Here is a 20708-nt window from a genome sequence, read left to right on the forward strand (position 1 = left end):
CTTATGCCCATGTTGGGGACAGGGCGGGGGAGAATAAAATGAAAAGAGGAGAAAGACAGTAAAACGCCATCCATGCTCACGTTAGCATGTCAGTTAGGAAGTGGTAACAGCTCTCAAGTATGTGGTTCCCCCTTTATCCTTCCCTTTCTCAGCTCTTCTCCTTGGCAACCTCCCCTCAGCCCGGCCTCGGCTACACCATGCAAACACAGATCAGAAAGTCAATTATGGTTGTGTTTCCACAGTCCGAATAATTAGTGTAGCATAGTAGAATTGGCCAATCTAGAGGTTTTCTCATGGTTTCAACTGAGCTGAGAAAGTATTCCAGATTAGTTATTTTCATTCAACAAATTTAGGGGGCAAATGGTTTGTTCCATTAAATCAGATGTCACAATCAGCTATAAAGGACTAACAGGATTTATCTAAAATGATGTAATCAGATTATATGTCCTGAGTTATTTTCTAAGGGTATAATAGGAAAAATGACCAGAAGAAATCAAATTAGTATTTCTGTTTCAGTACTTCTAGGCTTGCTCCCCAAATATAACTAGTGTCATGGGTTCTAGAGCAGGAAAAAATTCAGACATCTCGAATGCATTCAATTTATTGGTCTAAAATCCTTTGTGAGCAAGGTATACACTGATATCAATTTGCTAAAAGGGTAGCTGGCCTCCACAAAATCCTATGAGAGAATGTGCCTCTGGCAGGAGATTTTCACTAACTCTGCTTCCAGGATACTAGCACCTCAAGTAAGTCAAGAATGGTTTCCTCCTGTTAAGTTCTACAAAGCAAACAAAATAACCTGTTGTCGCCCTCACTCCAACAATGCACATAGATAAGGGGGCTCAAAATCCTTTTAAGATCCAGTGAAATAAATGGAGCAGTATCTCAATTACACTCCAGGATTCTAAGGTAACCTGCAGGAACATTTACATTTTCTTTTCCCAATAACATCCTGCTAGATATCAAACATCTCCAAATACCAGTAGTAGAGAGCATCATGCTACTGAATCAAACACAGGCTCCACTTCAGAGATAAACATTCCAAGCATTGAGACAACACAGGAAAGACTCAGACTTCCTTTAGGCATACATTAAGCATGACTAGATCTTGGGTAAACCTTCCAGTGCCAGAAAAGCCTCCCTGAATATAAACTGGGAAATAATTTTCTAAGAGCAACAACCTCAGATAACGTGACCTTAGTCCAGTAGGCAGCAGTTTTCCTTCCTACTTAGGGATGGTGTGTGTCCTGGGAAGGAAGGAGATGAGGGTATTTTTTAAGAAAAGATGACCCAAATAAGAGGAGAAAACAGGACAATAGCAAGAACATAGCAATGAAAAGCTTTCCATACTATTTCTACAATGCCTCACAAGCGTTGAACACACAAGCTGAAAATACGTTTCATTTTTTCTGCTTATTTTGGGATGATTTTATAAAGTAAAACAATTAATCACATCAAAGAATCTGCAAAGATAAAATCCACCGAGTTTTCAAAATGGGAATCTTTGGAGAGGGGGAGGGGAAAGGGAAGAGACAACAGGAGTTAGAGGAGGAAAAGATAGAGTCACAAAACTGGCTTTTGAACAAAGGAAAATAGGGGCATAAAACATTTATGAGTGTTTTCTCTCATAGGGCTTCTTCCTAAATCAATTACAGCATTGGCTTATGATGGATTTACACCACAGTGAAACTCCTGACAACTTCAAAATCAACTTCATGTTTGGGTTCCATTCTTTCAGGTGATGAATAGAGGGAATCACCAAGGAATGTCACTTGAAGTCAACCATTTATCATGAACCAAAATGGCTAAGTACCTCATAAACCGCAATGATCCATTTCCTATTAGCATCACACAACAGAAGGCAACCTCGTCTGCATTAACAATTTTTATGACCTCCATAGGCAGAAAGGCTAATGTTAGGAAATGGCTTATTTTTGTTTTGTTTTAAATGTTCATTATTAAACCATAAAAAATTCTTTAAGGATATAAACTACTGATTGATTCATTAAGGAATTCTTTTAAAAGGCTTTCCTCAGCTTAGGTCTTTTTTTTTTTCTTTAAGTGTTGATTTAATCTTGGTAAACTGTCTCACTCATTCTAATCAAATTCTATCTAGTTTTATATATGTAATACACACTTCTTTTTCCATAATGCCCAAAACCCAAAAACTACAGTTAAACTAACTCTCCTGTCCTCCCCAAAATTTGGGTGACACCATCAATTTTCAGGGTCCCAAGTTTCAAAATAAATATATCTTTTGGATTCTAGCAAGTACTAGGTTTCCTAACTCTAGAAGGCATTAAAATAGCATGTTATGATTAGAAACTAAGTAAAATTGTTAAAGCATTTAAGTTTAATATATTGCCCATAAAATTTAATCTAACAGTTTAAATGGCTTAGCAGGTTACATCCAGATGACCAGCAACACTCTTGGCTACAAATATGGCCAGGAGTTACCTTCCTACAACAAATGGTATCACTTCCAAACTGAGAGAAAAGAAAAAAAAAAAGAAAAAAGAAAGAAACCCAAATGGCAAGATGAGAAAAACAACTAAGCAAAATGAATAAATATAAAAAGATTAGAAAATAGCTTTATTAAGATTTTAAACATTTATAATTTTTTAAAATGTGTTTTGACATGAGTTCTTGAAAGCACAAAAAGATCTCATATTATCTGACAGTATTGCTCTGGCTTAGCTTAAAATGCACATTTTTTTACTACATTTTTGAAGATTCTTCTGTTTTTTCTTCCTTCCCCTTCATTTTTAAAAAATTAGAAACATCAACAAACTTGGAAAATGAAAAAGCATATGGCAAATTATTTTTAGTTGATTATATTCAGCTATGAGCACCCCTGAACACAGCTATTTCATAAAGTCACAAATCCTTCAGGCAAATGATTCATCTTAGTAAATCATCATTATTTGTATATAATGACCAATGGGCAAAGCCCGGGGAAACCAGGCAGAAGAGTTGGACATGGCCCATGTCGTCAAGGTGTTTATTTTTGGAGACAGGATACAGTCATAAACAAAAAAAAAAATGAAACAAACCCTAAGTGATTTATTAGAAAATTGGAAGACTATAGTACTTTTCAAATATCAGGACTAAAAAAAAATGTTGAAGTATTAAAGAACATGTAGGACATAGACAGAAAGAGAAGGTAAGGCAGGCGCCACAGCTCACTTGGCTAGTCCTCCGCCTGCGGCACTGGCACACCAGGTTCTAGTCCCAGTGGGGGCGCTGGATTCTGTCCCGGTTGCTCCTCTTCCAGGCCAGCTCTCTGCTGTGGTCCGGGAGTGCAGTGGAGGATGGCCCAAGTGTTTGGGCCCTGCACCCGCATGGGAGACCAGGAGGAAGCACCCGGCTCCTGGCTTCAGATCAGTGCAGTGCGCCGGCCTCAGCGGCCATTTGGGGAGTGAACCAATGGAAGGAAGACCTTTCTCTCTCTCTCTCTCTCTCTCTCTCACTGTCTAACTTTGCCTGTCCCCCCCCCCCCGAAAAAAAAGAAAGAAAGAGAAGGTAGAATGTGAACTGGGGGTACAAGGAAAGATTTCATGGAAGAAGCACAATTTCTGCTAAGCCTTGAAGAACAAATCAATTCAGCATACTAATAATTCCAATATTTCTTTCCCAACAATCTGTGGAATGTGAGTGTGGTTCCTACTACAATGTTCCATCTTGACTCTTCTACAAGTGCAAGCCTTTCATACTTGGACTTTTAGCCTTTCCATTTCCTGAACCCCCTCCTCACTGCCCAGGCACCAAACGATGGCCATCATTATTTCCATTTCTCCTTTGAAATCACCAATAATCCTCCAGTCAGATAATCCCACCCAACAGGAACTCAGGGATCATGCCAAAAAAGGGTTGAATGTTGATGATCTTATTTATGTCAAGTAGATTTTAATCATCGGACTCAAGGAATATCACAAGAGAATAAACTAAAACAAAACACAAAGTTTCAAGGTGTCTCCAAAAAGGTACAAGGGTATCTGTGGCAATTCCTTCCAAGCTCTACCCATGGGGATGGGTGTTTCAGTTCTATTCAGATTCTTTTTTTTTTTTTTAAGATTTATTTATTTATTTGAAAGTCAGAGTTACACACAGAGAGAAGGAAAGACAGAAAGAGAGAGCTCTTCCATCCGCTGGTTCACTCCCCAATTGACCACTATGGCTGGAGCTGTGCCGATTTGAAGTCAAGAGCCAGGAGCCTCCTCCGGGTCTCCCATGTGGGTGCAGGGACCCAAGGACTTGGGCCATCTTCTACTGCTATACTAGGCCATAGCAGAGAGCTGGATCAGAAGAGGAGCAGCCGGGACTCGAACCAGCACCTATATGGGATGCCAGCACTGCAGGTAGCAGCTTTACCTGCTCCGCCACAGCACCAGCCCCTCTATTCAGATTCTTAAGCATGAGCATCCTCTTCAGTCTTAGCCTCTCTCTTATCTTACTTAGGAGTTGTTGTAACTCCCCCCTACAGGTCTACCAAACCCAGACACCCTTCTCTATTCTATAGGTTTCTATCAGGAAAATCTTCCTACATCACATTGTACATATAACACCTTTGATTTAAAAAAAAAAAAAATCTTTAGGAGCACAAGGCATTCATTTGGCCCACTAGTTAATATGTTATTTGGGACACAGGTATCCCACATCTGAGTGCCTGGGTTTGAGTCCCAGCTCCACACACAATTCCAGTTTCCTGTTAATGCATACTCTGGAAGGCAAACGGTGGTGATTATTCAAGTAATTGGGTCCCTGCCACCTACATGGATTGAGTTCCCTGTTCCTGGCTTCAGCCTGGCCCAGCCCCCAGCTGTTGGGAGCATTTGGGGAATAAACAAGCAGATGGGAGCTCTTCCATCCTTCCTTCCTTCCTTCCTTCCTTCCTTCCTTCCTTCCTTCCTTCCTTCCTTCCTTCCTTCCCTCCCTCCCTCCCTCCTTCCCTCCCTCCTTTCCTTCCTTCATTCCTTCCTTTCTTTTTTTCTTTCTTACTCTTTCAAAAAATTAAATAAAAACTTTTAATCTTCAGGGGATTTCCATGACTGACAGGTCCTACTCTCCAGTAAGTGCTCCCCCTACCTTTTCCCCATAAAGTAGTCATGTGTGTGGAGCACAGAGACTTCTTTCTGACAAGTCAAAGCATCCTAATGGTTTGAGGGGAAAGCATTATCCCTACACACCTGTACCTTCCCCGCCCTCCACAAAGGTTGAGAAAATCTGGTTAGGTAATCTGGCCCTCTCCAACCATATCTCTCAACTTTTCTCTACAGCTGTGCTGGGGTCTGGTGAAAATGCAAATTCTGGTAAGTACAAATGTTTACTATGACTTTACGACAGACTTTTAGGGAATTTCAGCAAATAATAGCAAGTGAATTATTTTGGGCCTGAAAAGAAAACAAACCAAAACCCAAAAATCCTCATAGAACACAAGTACTTTCTCAGCCAGAAAGGGAACAGGTTGAGAATCCCTACTCCTAAAATCTAAGTTCTAAAATCTGAAACTTGTTGAGCACTAATGTTCAATCAACAAAATATGTGCAAATATTCCAACATTCAAAAAATTCTACAATTTGAGACACTTCTGGTCCCAGGCATTTTAGATAAGGGATCCTCAACTTGCACCTTCAAAACTTGACCATGCCTGCCAGACAGGAGTGGAGATCCTCTTAGTTAAGAAAAGCAAAGCCTCTACCCCAATCACTAAGATTTGCTCTTAGAAAGGGTAAAAAGAAAGAAGTCAGAGCCCAGGGTCATGACCTTTAGGTTAAGATGTGGAGAGACTCAAATAACAAGTCATTCCCCACCATGAAGAAGCAAGAATTCTCTGGGTGTGATGGTTACAGGAGCCTATTCAAATTTGGGAATGAATGGACTGGGTCCTCCAATTTAACTGACTAATTCCCTAACTACTCTGTTTCAGGATATAAAAGGCTCTTGAAGCCATAAATATGCAGGGGGGAGGAGGAGGAACTGTTACTAGAGCTATTTTTAAAATTTGAATTCATGAGATGCTTTGTTAATGGACTATTTTATAAAACTTCTAAGTCACAAAACATTTTCACTATGAAAACATAGGCAAAAAAAAAACACACAGTTGAATATTTTAGTGGTTACAAACAAGCATGGGAAAAGCACCTAGGGAAGTTCATAACAATTCTAAATTGAGAAAAACTTAAATTGGGAGATGTGTTAATGAAGAGCTCGATCTCTGAAGTCAAACAGAGCTGGATTCAACCCCTGACTCAGTTCACAGTGTGTCCTCAGCTAAATTTAACTTTCCAGGCCTTGGTTTTCCCTCTGTGAAATGAGAATCACTATGGCAATTTTAAATTATAAATATGGCAGTTCTTTCTAGCCATGTATATTACAAAATAAATGCTAAATGCGTTACATTTATCTTTAATAAGTTCAAATAAGCCTTTACCACAAGAGCCAATACAATAACCTACATTTTGATCCCATCAAGCCACACACTTTTTTCTAAACTTGCACATTTTTTTAAAAACACTTACTTATTTGAAGGCAGAGTCACAGAGGAAGAGAGAGAGAGAAAGAGAGAAAGAGAGAGAGAGAGAGAGAGAGAGAGAGAGAGAGAAAGGTCTTCCATCCACTGATTCACTCTCCAGATGGCTGCAACACTGGAGCTGCGCTGATTCAAAGCCAGGAGCCAGGAGCTTCCTCCAGGTCTCCCACGTGGCTGCGTGAGCCTAAGGACCTGGGCCATCTTCTATTGCTTTTCCAGGCCATAGCAGAGAGCTGGATTGAAAGTGGAGCTACCAGGACAAGAAATGGCGCACACATGAAACGCTGGCCCTGCAGGTGGCGGCTTTACCTGCTACCCTACAGCATCGGCCCCTGAATTTGCACATTTTTAAGGAGTTAACATGTTAAAAATTTTATTTGAGAAACAGAGAGAAAGAGAGAAGCCCTCATTAGCTGATCCAATCCCCAGATGTCCAAAACAGTTGAGGCTGGGTAGAGCCGAAGTTGGGTGCCAAGGCCTCCCAGGTGGGTGGCAGGAGACTAACCACCTGAGCCACTGCTGCTGTCTCTCGGGGTCCACACTGAGAATACAGGAAGCTGTTATCAGGAGCTGGACTCCAATTCCAGGAACTCTGACATGAGATGCAAGGTGTCCCAACTGACATCTCAACCAGCAGGCCGAACGCCTTGCATACACAGATATTTTTTTTTTTTTTTGACAGGCAGAGTGGACAGTGAGAGAGAGAGAGAGAGAAAGGTCTTCCTTTACTGTTGGTTCACCCTCCAATGGCTGCTGCAGCCAGCGCACTGCTGCTGGCACACCATGCTGATCTGAAGCCAGGAGCCAGGTGCTTCTGGTCTCCCATGCGAGTGCAGGGCCCAAGCACTTGGGCCATCCTCCACTGCATTCCCGGGCCACAGCAGAGAGCTGGCCTGGAAGAGGGGCAACCAGGACAGAATCTGGCGCCCCAACCGGGACTAGAACCCAGTGTGCCGGCGCCACAGGCGGAGGATTAGCCTAGTGAGCTGCAGTGCCGGCCCATAGATTTCTAATACCTCAGTGGCTCTGCATGCCATACCTCTTGTCTGTAGAGAACCTTCTCTACCCCCTCTTCTCCTTCTGTACTATTATTTTGTTTTAAAGATTTCACTTCCAGGCTATTTCTTCCCACCTGGGTATTTCTCCTATCACCTCTGCAACTGGGGACTGTCCCTGGATGCTCCTAGAGTATACATCACAGCCTGAAATGTTATCTGTGTTTCTGTTATTTCACAGCCTCCAGCTTCATATGCCACTATTAATATTTGAATTAAAAATAAATATGAATTAAAATTCAGTTCTTCCATTACAAAAGCTACATCTCAGGTGCTCAAAGGCCACATGTGACTATTACTACCACACTGCACCATGCACAGTAGCATTTCTATCACCACAACATTCTACTAAACAGCACTGCTCTAATCTATTGGGCAAGGATCATGTGCTATTCATTCCTAGAGCCTATCCCTAACTATAATGAGTTTGTAAATGAATGACTGTATTGACAAACACAGGCATGTTTGTGCATATTCTTTTGACTTAATGAGAAGGATTCATTTTTCACCAAACTTTAAGCCTATAAGAGAAAACATATACAACATATATAAAACACCTAGCATGCAGGTCATCACACAGCAGGCAATGAATAAAGGCTGCATATTCATATGAATGAGTTGGTAGAGCAGTCCTACTCCTTGCCTTCTGGTAATCCACAATTCATATTCTTCCAGAAGACCACTAAGTGGATTTTATGTTAAATAGCATCACTTCATTGGGTGAATGGTCAGTCCTATTTAATAGTTTCATTGTTTTTTGTTTTTCTTTCTAAATATGTATTTATTTACTTGAGAGGCAGAGTTACAGAGTTAGAGAGAGAGAGAGGCAAAGACAGAGAGAGGCCTCCCATCCACTGCTTCACTCCCCAAATGACCACAATGGCCAGAGCTGGGATGATTCCGAAGCCAGGAGCTAGTGGCTTCTTCTGGGTCTCCCAAGGAGGTGCAGGGGTCCAAGAACTTGGGCCATCTTCCACTGCTTTCCCAGACCACAGCAAAGAGCTGGATCAGAAGTAGAGCAGCTGGGACTCGAACAGGCACCCATATGGAATGACGATGCTGCAGGCGAATGCTTAACCTGCTGCACCACAGTGCCAGCCTATCATTGTGTTTTACTTGCTCCTTAATCTCAGAACCAGAGTGCATCACCCTCATGTGAGGGCATGAAAATCAGTCCTGTGATTTCTCTAACAGACACAGACAAGGCCAGTAGCACAGAAAACAATTCTCCCAAGGCCATTCCAAAGCTGAAAAATCACTCCTCTTGTGATTACTGCTTTCTTGCCAAGGACTTCCTCAGCTCTTCTTTGTTCTTCCCTAGTTCTGAACAAAGATTGCAGAGATCCTCAATTACTAAACTGTCCCAGCTTCACGGTGCCTCCGATTGTGCTGAGTCCTCGGACCTCAGTCCCTGTCCCTCTTTGGAGTCATTCAGCATAAACCCAAACCCTACCAAAAAAACCTTTATCTTGCTGAGACGCCCACAGTTCCCTGCTGTGTCCCTTCCTTTGCTTCATCAAGTTAATAAACCTAACCATAACTAAAAGGAGCACCCCAGAGTTCTTTCCCTGTGACCAAACCTTAGGATCTAGCCTGTAATGACATCTATTTCACTCCATAAAACTTCCAATAGCAGGAAGTACAAGAATGAATGTCTTTTGTTCATATGATTTTTGATCAAGAACCACATTTCTTGATCCAAAACAAAGTACGGATACATGCTTCTGCATGGATGAACTTTGAAATCATTATACTCAGTGAAAGATGAGAGACACAGAAAGCTACATATAACATAATGCCACTTAAATGAAATGTCCAGAATAGGTAAATCCATAGAGACAGATAATATGAGAGGTTGTCAGGACTGAGAGAAGCCAGGAATGGGGAATGGCTGCTAACAGGTACGTGTCTTTTGGGGTGACAAAAATGTTCTGGAATTGGATAGCTGTCATGGTTGCACAATCTTGTGCATATACTAAAACTTACTGTATTGCACATTTTAAAAGGGTGAATTTTATGGTATGTAAATTATAGCTCCATTTAAAAGAGGACTTACGTTTCCACCTTTGAGTAAGAGTACAGTTTCCAGGGCCAGCGCTGTGGCGCAGTGGGTTGAGGACCCAGCCTGCAGCACCAGCATCCCATGTGGGTGCCAATTCAAGTCCTGGCTGCTCTACTTCTGATCCAGCTCTTTGCTGTGTCCTGGGAAAGCAGTGGAAGAAGGCCCAAGTGCTTGGGCCTCTGCACCAGCGTGGGAGACCTGGAAGAAACTCCTGGCTCCTAGCTTCGGAATCATCCTAGCTCTGGCCATTGTGGTCATCTGGGAAGTGAACCAGCAGATGGAAGACCTTTCTCTCTCTCTGGTTCTACCTCTCTCTGTAGCTCTGTCTTTCAAATAAATAAAATAAATCTTTTTTAAAAAACGGTACCTATCCTAAATAAGTCATTAAAATGGTTATTAAAAAAAAAAAAGAGTGCAGTTTCCTGTACAAGGGTCACAGCCAGCTCTGCCCTCCTTAGAAAGCATCAGTCAGGGCATCAGGGAAGAAAAAAACTCTTCTAACAGCTCAGTAAACTACCTGGACAGAGTTACTTAGTGACCACTGCAGCACCCAACAAGGCTTCCCAAGTAAATTCCTCTACCTTGTCTTTATCATATTCATTGCTAGTTTGTTTTCTCCTCATTTGAACACTTTCAACTTTTTCTCTAAGACCCATCAGCTCTGTGTCTTTTGCAATTTTTCCATAAAAGTACCCTGGCAGATAATTTAACTCTTCCAATGGTATTTATAGTTCAAACCAATTAAACACATAGCTTCTCTAGTGCATTCGTTCACATATTACCAAAAATCCGAATCCCAAGATGGTGTTGGGTATAGAAGAGTTAAAGAGGGGTGCTGGGAACTGGGTTAACAGGGCAGGTCTAATGGTGCTTAAGAGGATGTATTAAGACTCTCTGCAACGGGAGAGTCCTTTCAACCGGAAATGTAAGTAGGAAGTGGTGCTTCTCTCAGAAAGAGCTTAAAACATTCCTCCTCCTATTGCCACAGTGCTCAAAGCATGTTCCTCTCACAGAGAAAACTGGTCAAGAGATCACTGCCATTTCAATGAAACGGCAGCAACATTAACTGACAACATAGACAAGCAGTATTGGGCAACTAATTTGTATGGAAAGGAAGGCTTTCTATAGAATTCTGGCAGGGAGAAACGATATTTAAGACTAAATCAGCAAAACAACAAGGACTTTTCTACTTCACTATGATTTGTAACTAATACTCTCAAGCAAGGAGTGGACAACCTTGCACAGAATTCCTTGCAAGTCTGTGATATGGGCTGTAAAGAAGCGAGATCAGTTGAGATCATGACAAGGAAATCTCAAGATTAAGAAACTGCAAATAACATTCAATACATCTAGCATTCTTTAAAGTTCATATTGATTAAATATTCAGAGTAAATTATACAGACCAGCGATTCTACTTCCCATGTGAGTTTTGTTACTTATCTAATCTTTCGGCCTTTTGGTGTCACATATGCGTTGCTTTATACATAGCCAACAAGTTCACAATATTTTCCAGTAACATGGGTTTCTCCCTTCCTCCCTCCTTTATCAGTATAAAAGAATAAAAAACAAAAGATGATATGAGCTATGCCTTTATGCACTCAACTAACATATACTGAATACCAACTATTATACTAGGCGTTGGGAACACAAAAGAGAAAAACCCTTAATTGTGTGGTGGTGACACACATGTGTGTGCCCAACATGGAAATGTCTCAGATGTCTCTAACCTGGAGATGGACAGTAAGTCAAGGAAGCTTCCCAAAAGAGGTTAACACTGGGGCTGAACTGAGCCAGGCATTCATGAGGCAGACAAGTCTGTATAGAGGAGGGGGCAAGGAGAGTAGCCAGTCTAGTAAAGGGAACAGCATGCTCAGTTACAGAGATGTGACAATGCTTGGGTTTCAGCAACAGGGGAGCTGTGGTATAGCCTGAAGGCAGTGGGAAAAGAGAAGGAACGTGGCCAGTCAAAGCCAAAATTAACAATTGGGATGACATCAAATTGAGAAGTTTCTGTACTGCAAAAGAAACAGTCAGGAAAATTAAGAGGCAACCGACAGAATGGGAAAAAATATTTGCAAACTATGCAACAGATAAAGGTTTAATAACCAGAATCTACATAGAAATCAAGAAACTCCACAACAACAAAACAAACAACCCACTTAAGAGATGGGCCAAGGACCTAAATAGACATTTTTCAAAAGAGGAAATCCAAATGGCCAACACACACATGAAAAAATGTTCAGGATCACTAGCAATCAGAGAAATGCAAATCACAATGAGGTTTCACCTCACCTTGGTTAGAACGGCTTAATACAGAAATCAACTAACAACAGATGCTGGCAAGGATGTGGGTAAAAGGAGCACTAATCCACTGTTGGTGGGAATGCAAACTGGTAAAGCCACTATGGAAGACAGTTTGGAGATTCCTCAGAAACCTGAATATAGCCCTACCACATGACCCAGCCATCCCACTCCTTGGAATTTACCCAAAGGAAATTAAATTGGCAAATAAAAGAGCTGTCTGCATCTCAATGTTTATTGCAGCTCAATTCACAATAGCTAAGACCTGGAATCAACCTAAATGCCCATCAACAGAAGACTGGATAAAGAAATTATGGGATATGCACTCTATAGAATACTATACAGCAGTAAAAAAAATGAAATCTGGTCATTTGCAACAAAATGAAGGAATCTGGAAAACATCATGCTGAGTGAAATAAGCCAGTCCCAAAGGGACAAATATCATATGTTCTCCCTGATTGGTGACAACTAACCGAGCACCTAAAAGGAAACCTGTTGAAGTGAAATGGACACTATGAGAAACAATGACTTGATCAGCCCTTGTCCTGACTGTCGAGGAACAATTTACTATTTTATTCCTTTTAGTATTTTTTTGCTCTACTTAGTACCATTGGTTGAACTCTTTAATTAACACACAATTATTCTTAGGTGTTTAAATTCAACTGAAAAGTGATCCCTGCTAAATAGAAGAGTGGGAATAAGAGAGGGAGGAGATGTACAGTTCAGCACATGCTCATTCGGACTTACCCCAAATGGTAGTGCTAGAAACGTGCTAGGGGATTCCAATTCAATTCCATCAAGGTGGAATATACCAATGCCATATCTTTTTTAAAAAAATTTATTTATTTATTTGAAAGTCAGAGTTATACAGAGAGAGAAGAAACAGGGAGAGAGAGGTCTTCCATCCGATGGTTCACTCCCCAATTAGCTGCAACAGCCGGAGCTGTGCTGAACCAAAGCCAGGAGCCAGGAACTTCTTCCAGGTCTCCCATGTGGGTGCAGGGGCCCAAGGATTTGGGCCATCTTTTACTGCTTTCCCAGGCCATAGCAGAGAGCTGGATTGGAAGTGGACCAGCCTGGTCTCAAACCGGTGCCCATCTGGGATGCCGGCACTACAGTTGGTAGCTTTACCCACGACACCACAGCGCGGGCCCCATTACCAATGCCATCTTACTAGTCAAAGCGATCAGTTTAAGTTCATAATTGATCATAATGATAGGATTAAGTGTCAAAGGGATCACATAAACAAGACTAGTGAAAGGTAATAATAACTGATAGAATTAAAAAGGAGAGAACAATTCAGCACGTGAAGCAGGATACACAGCAGACTCATAGAATGGCAGATGTCCTAAACAGCACTCTGGCCTCAGAATCAGCCCTTAAGGCATTCAGATCTGGCTAAAAAGCCCATGAAAGCATTTCAGGCATGGAAAGCCAAGAAACTGTGGCAAAAAATGACCTAAGTGAAAGATCTCTGTGAGTGAGATTCCAAGGGAAAGAAGAGGCCATCAAAGAAGGAGGTATCTTTCTCTGAAGGAAGGAAATAACTTCCACTTTGACTATGGCCTTATCTAAATAAGATCAGAGTTTGTGAACTCAAGAGGCTTCCATAGCCTTGGCAGCTCATGACACGAGCCTCAGGTGATTACTGATGTCATAAATAAGAGTGTCAATTGTTAAATCAACAACGGGAGTCACTGTGTACCTACTCCCCATGTAGGATCTCTGTCCTTAATGTGTTGTACTATGAAAATTAATGGTAAAACTACTACTCAAACAGGACTTTACACTTTGTGTATCTGTGTGGGTGCAAACTGTTGAAATCTTTACTTAGTATATACTACGTTGATCTTCTGTATATAAAGATAATTGAAAATGAATCTTGATGAAGAATGGGATGGGGAGAGGGAGTGGGAGATGGGATGGTTGTGGATGGGAGGGAGACTATGGGGTAAAAGCCGCTATAATCCAAAAGTTGTACTTTGGAAATTTATATTTATTAAATAAAAGTTAAAAAAAAGAATATTGGCCTAGAAATCATTTTCAGTTGGTGACCTCTATGGACTACTTATAGAGAACTATGTCTAGAGAAAAAAAAATTGCTTGATTTAACAAAATCCTACAGGACAAATATTGCTCTTTATAAAGCATTTTTAGGGTTGGGCATTGTGGAGCGCTGGGTCAAGCCACTGCTTGGGAATCCTGCATCTCATATCAGAGTGGGAGTCCCGCTACTCTGAGTCTCTGATCCAGCTTCCTGCTAATACATCTGGGAAGCAGTAGATGATGTTCAAATGCTTGGGTTCCTGACACCCACACGGGAGACACAGGTAAGCATTTCTGGCTCCAGGCTTCACTTCAGTCTGTCCTAGCTCTGGTTGTTGCAGTATATAAGGAGTGAACCAGCAGATAGAAGATCTCTCTCTCTTTCTCTCTCTCTCTCTTTCTCTCTCTCTGTCTCTCTTGTTTTGCCTTTCAAACAATATAGATAATCCCTCAAAAAATAAGCACTTTCAAAATGCAAAGTCAACCACTAATAATGTCAGTTTGTACAAGTCTGCTAAGTATTACATGCATTGAGTCTATAACAAAGTTCACTGTAAACTTGAGATGGTCTATTTTAAATGAACTTCCTTATTGGAGGAAAAAAAAAATCCAAACTTCAATTTAGAAAAAGGAAAGGGAGCTATCTGCCCAGTAGCTAAGGATTAGATAAGCATTTAAATAAGTTGGGGTTTTTTTAATGTAACAACAATTATAGTAGAGAACTGTGATATCAAAATAAAGCAGTGATTGAAATATCAAAAAGTGACTCATCTGGCTCATACAAAATACAAGCAAGTCTGCTGTCTGGGAAATAAAGGCTAAAAAACTTATTTTATCCTTGAGAGAAATATATATGGTACTACAATCAGCATTTATTTTGAAGCTCCTCCCACTCTTATTCCGGCGACATTTGGAAGGTAATTAAAGAGATCCATTTGGCAATTGAATGAAGAAATGTGCTAGAAAACCAGGTGCTCATGCTATTGTCTTCCACAGGAATACACCAAGACCAAAGCCCCATTCTATCTTTTCCATTTCCCAGAATTCAAGTAGCAGCATAGCATTTGTTAGCAATCACAAACACAGGGCAGTAAATCACTAATAAATTCCAACAGTCTAATCTGTTTCCATCATTGCAGATAGCCAGCTGTCAGTACTGAATAAAGTAGCTCTGATAGAGCTTTTGCAGTTTCTACAAACATGATGCATGTCAACAGGAAAAGCTCCATGTCCTCCTAGTTCTGGAGGCAATTAATAGCAAACAACAGTGTAGACTTTTGCTATGGCAATGGCATACCACCATCAAATACATGAACAAATATACAATCTGATTTCATTGAGTAGATAAAGCAGAAAACAATCTAGGTTATCACAGAGACTATATCTTTATCATTCAAATAATCATGAATTGTTCCCATTCCTATGCTAACTCAAGGGCAAGACCAAATGCAAAGTAAGCAGGAATCAACCTACCCAAAATGATTATGTATGTTGACACCAGTAAAAAGGGTTTATATATAAAGGACAAAAGTAAAAATCATATTTTATTGAACATTCTTTTGGGTGAAGATTTGAATGCATTGTAGTTCAAGGAAATAGAAAAAATTAAAGATGGTTGTTTCTTTCAGTTAATAAGAATCTGTTGAATACAGAGTCAGGTAGGTCAACCTCTAACTCAAAGGTATGATGCACAATCTTCACTTTATCCTCAGCCACTGGGATAGTGAACAAGAAAGGAAAAGTGAGGATGATGACCTTACTAATTCTGTGCTACTTGTTTAAATTCTTTTTTCATTTTTAAACAATTTATTTGAGAGCAAAGAGACAGAAGGAGAGAGAAACAGAGAAAGAGAGCCCCATCTCTGCTGGTTCACTCCCCAGATGCAAGCAATGACCAGGGCTGGGCTGAGCCAAAGCCAGGAATACAACCTAGGTCTCCTGTGTGGGTGGCAGGGACCCAACTACTTGGGCCATTACCACTGCCTTCTAGAGTTTGTATTAGCAGCAGTTAGGAAGTTAGAGTTGGGAATCAAACCCAGGCACTATAATGTGGGCATAGGTGTCTTAATTGCTAGGCTAAAGAACTATTCCCCTGTCTTTCTTAAATGTCAAATTCCCATATATCCTTGGAATTTATCTAAAAATTGAACCTGCACAAAAGTTATTACATTTATATAAAAAAGATATCTGTAGGTCAACTCTCATACATCTCCTGGATGTATTATGCTCAGAGACAAACTATGAAAATAATAATATTCAGTTAATAGGAAATTTAGTCTTTTATTTTTATTTACTGTTGAAAAGGAAGAAATAAACCCTTTGACATTTTTCAAAGCTGAGCTTACCACCATTCCACCATTAATACCCAGTGACAGCTGGTTAGCTCAGAGGAGTGGTCGTTGGTTCAAAGGCAGCATTCTGGTCACAGAGCTGGGACAGCAAAAACCCATTTGTGCCAGAAATAAGGGATCAGTGCACACAGACACCAACCCCTCCCAGAGGAAGAAAGATCTTAGTTTTGTTTTTCTGGATGATAGTCTTACTCTCTGGGGGAAGAAAAAGCTTTTTGGACTATTTTCAACTGTACCCACTGCCCCCCAAGAAAAAAAGCAGTAATATTAAATTGACTTTAATATGTTAAAATGATTTTTATAAACTACTTAAAATACATAGGCTCAATTTGATGTTGATATTCTTTTGCTCTTATCACAACGCTGACAAAACCTATTACACATTCTTCTTTCACTTTGCTAGAGCAACAACTCTACCTAAATGAGAGTAAAGTTTAACTTCTCATGCTTGGTATAGAAAGATATCCAACGGCAGTGTTTATTCTGTGAATGTAGGACTGAGCTGTAAGATAACAGGCTGTTGGAGGGCACAATAATATTGGGTCGGTGTTTTAAATTAAAATTCATTTTTAATAACATGTAGGAAAAATAATGGCTGGCGCTGCGGCTCACTAGGCTAATCCTCCGCCTTGCGGCGCCGGCACACCGGGTTCTAGTCCCGGTTGGGGCGCCAGATTCTGTCCCAGTTGCCCCTCTTCCAGGCCAGCTCTCTGCTGGGGCCAGGGAGTGCAGTGGAGGATGGCCCAAGTGCTAGGGCCCTGCACCCCATGGGAGACCAGGAGAAGCTCCTGGCTCCTGCCTTCGGATAGGCGCGGTGCCGGCCGCGGCCATTGGAGGGTGAACCAATGGCAAAAGGAAGACCTTTCTCTCTGTCTCTCTCTCTCTCACTGTCCATTCTGCCTGTCAAAAAAAAAAAAAATAATAATTCCAATGAAGAACAGATGATAGGTCTGAATGTGAATATGATAACAGACAACTGCAAATATTTGGGAAAGTACACAGGCAAAATAATATTGGCAACAGCAATGAACATTGTATTCCATGTTAACAAATGTTAACAAAAAACCTCTTCTTCTCCCCCCAGGAGTTATTATTTAACATTTATAGAGTGTCATTGGAGTGATGGAGTATGTAGTTCTTTAGAACAATGTGTACAAGTTCTTGGTCTAAGTTCTGGTGTTGGAAAAAATTTGCATGTATGACTCATTACCTTTTCCATTCTATTTCTTTTTTATTTTTTTTAAAACAAACACAATTAATAAACTCATGCCAAAGAAAAATTTCATAAAACTAATCTCTTAGAGGTCAACTCATTTTGAAGAGCATGGCACACCAACAAGACTTAAGAGCAGACTAGATGAGATACTTGATACTTTATTACATGCAGTGGAGACATTACTGAACTACATGATTAGAATCAGATTGTAAAATGCCACTTGCAAAGTGTTAACACCCACTCCAAGTTAACATTCTAGGCCTATACATCCACCCTTGGCTTACTCCACTTCACTGCGTTATGTTGTTCCAGTCATGGCTATAATTCTCAGAAATTATCTATCTCCTAACAATCCTTTTTTTAAGGATAAACCCATCAAAAGTTTAGACAAAAAGCAGTTGAAGGGCTGACAATAGTGGTTAATGGGCTTTGTTGTACCAAAGGACAGTCATAACTCTCAAGTCAAGGGTCCAAAATCCTAAGCAAGATTTGCCAAAATTGCTTTATTTAAATACTCAATATAGAACTTAATAAACCTGCATTTTGGGTTACACACTCCACCCATCTGAAAGTCACATGATGGGGCTAATGACTCAACTTCTTGGAGCTTATTTCCTCAGCTGAAAAATGAGGGTAATGATACTTTCACAAGATTGTTGTAAAGATTAAATGAGATGGCATATAGAGAGTACTTAAATTAAATTCAGCACATAGTGGGGGCTCAGTAAATATTTCAGCTGTCACTCCATTTTTACTTCCATAGCCTCAGCCTTGATTAGGTATCTTTTATAGTTTGCCTGAACTCTCATATTCAAGGAGACTTATTTCCTGAAAGTCTCACTGTGTTTTGTTTTTCTCCCTAAAATCAGTCTTAAACATGAAAGTTATTTCCAAAGGTGCAATTTTCATTCTATGCTTCCTCCTTCCTGCTCAAATGTTTTCATCTTACAGAATGAACAACTGCTCGATTTTTGATCTGGCCTTACTCCAAGCCCCAGATACATCTTGTGTTACTTCTGAGTTTCTAATCTAGTCAAACATATCTTCTCATTGACTCCATGGACAAGTAATCCAAGCCCCTGCATAAGTTTATCATGAGAGTTGACAATCCAAACCAATGCTACATGGACCAGAGGTAGACTTTAATAGGTAAAGAATAGCAATCAGAGTAATTTTATATCTGGTAAATTTAATATTGAAAATTTGGAAGCCATACTTTGGTTTCTTTAAAATTTCATTTTTCTAGTTACTTACATTTATTATACTTTCAAAATCAACTGAGAAGGAAACAAACACAATTTGAGAAGCACTGCTCTAACATACATAATGCCTGCTCCATAAATGCTAATGTGCTAGGTTCTAGGAACAATGCTAGTCTCCCTACCTAATATGGTGAGTTCTATTGAATCTGAGCACTGAATATAGTACTAAGCTATACAGAACCTCAGGAGCAGTTATCCATTTACATACTGAAGCCAAACTTTGGGCAAGAGCACAAGACCTGTGGGTCCTACATTCTCACCCACTTAGCTTTCTGTTTCTGGAAAAGAATGTCAACATTAATTTAAGCCTTATAATAAGAAGGTAAAAAATCATTTTATCTTCCTATTAATGAGCCTGAGAAGGCAGTGGAAGACGGCCCAAGAACTTGGTCTTCTGATGCCCATAGAGCAGACAAAGATGGAGTTCCTGGCTCCTAGCTTTGACCTGGCCCAGCCCTGGCCATTACAACCATTTGGGGAGTGAACCGGCAGATGGAAGATCTCTCTCTCTCTCTCTCCCTCTGTAACTCTACCTTTCAAATAAATGAAATAAATCTTTAAAAAATAAATTATACTTTTTCAATTGAGTTTTTCTTAGTGGAATGTATCCTTTTTCTTTATATGGTAAAGATTCCTCTTATCTTTCTATAACTTAACATATTAAACATCTGCCAATGTGGCTGGAAGAACTTGGGCTTTTGAGAATCAGAAAAATGTAGGTTTTCCTGGGGTAAAGGTTATATCTGAGAGAGTAATGAAAAATGAAGCCAATACAGAAGGATGTGGAAATCAATCTAGAATGCAAAGATTCTTAGGAATATAATTGTTATTATACATGCTCTGAGTGTTTACAGGTGCTTCACCAGATTCTCTCACTTAATCTTCACAACATCCTTATGAAATAGGTGTACTTATGACCCTATTGCATATATCAGAAAACCAAGACAGATAAAAACACACTTGGTCACTCACATTTAGATGAATAGATTTCCTCCTTTTCTTTCTGGACTAGGACCAATGATAATTCTGTCTTCTAGGAGAAGAAAGAGAAAGTAGAGTCATAAAGTAGCATTTTGGTGCCCAAAGCAGTCTTACAAAATAGGTCTTTGTGATCTACAAATTGAATTCAATTCCTACCAAAATCCTAGGTGACTTTTTAAGCAGAAATTGATATACTCATCCTAAAATTTATATAGAAATACAAGGGACCAAAATTAGACAAAACAAACCTCAATAAGAAAGACATTGAAGGACTTCAGATTTCAAAATGCAATCTAAAGCTATAGTAAACAAGACTGTGTGTTACTGGCATAAAAACAGATCAAATAATATACATCAATAGAATGCAAATGAGAATCACGAAAAAATTACCATTATGTTCAGCTGATTTTCTGTAAGAGTGCCAAGATAATTCAATTGGAAAGGAATAACATCTTGAACATATAGATACTATATGTAAAGAATGGAGTTAGACCTCCACCTTATACTATACATAAAAATTAATTCAAAATGGATCACAGATCTAAAGCTCATTTTACAATAGGTGTAACATTTCTGTGACCTTGGATTAGCAGTGGTTTCTTAGATATGACCTCCTCCCCAAGCAAGTGACAAAATAGAAAACAGATAAACAGGACATCATCGACATTAAAAACTCTTGTTCTTCAGAAGACACAGAAAAGAAAATACAGATATCTGATAAAGATTTTGTGTACAAAATATGTAAAAAGTTCTTATAATGCAACAAAAAAAACAATTAAAAATCTGGCATAGAATGTGAACAAATATTTCTCCACAAAAGGTATACAAATGGCTAATAAGCATCTTAGAAGAGCTCATGAGAGTATTTCAGGCATGGAAAGCCAAGACACTCTGGCAAAAGATCT

General features: G+C 39.9%; 1 protein-coding gene across 7 annotated transcripts in view; it reads right to left on the reverse strand.

The window, feature by feature from the left end:
* The window catches only part of GREB1L (GREB1 like retinoic acid receptor coactivator), a 285560-nt gene that overhangs the window by 210044 nt on the left and 54808 nt on the right, over positions 1-20708 (reverse strand). For all 7 annotated transcript variants that reach the window (XR_016214605.1, XR_016214606.1, XM_051852064.3 and 4 more), the window contains exon 2: positions 19795-19855. The gene's annotated coding sequence lies outside the window, so the exon portion shown is untranslated. The remainder of the gene's footprint in view (positions 1-19794; positions 19856-20708) is intronic.

The sequence above is a fragment of the Oryctolagus cuniculus genome, chromosome 10 (assembly GCF_051225735.1).
Source record: "Oryctolagus cuniculus isolate XC-2025 breed Fujian yellow rabbit chromosome 10, ASM5122573v1, whole genome shotgun sequence".
NCBI lineage: Eukaryota > Metazoa > Chordata > Mammalia > Lagomorpha > Leporidae > Oryctolagus > Oryctolagus cuniculus.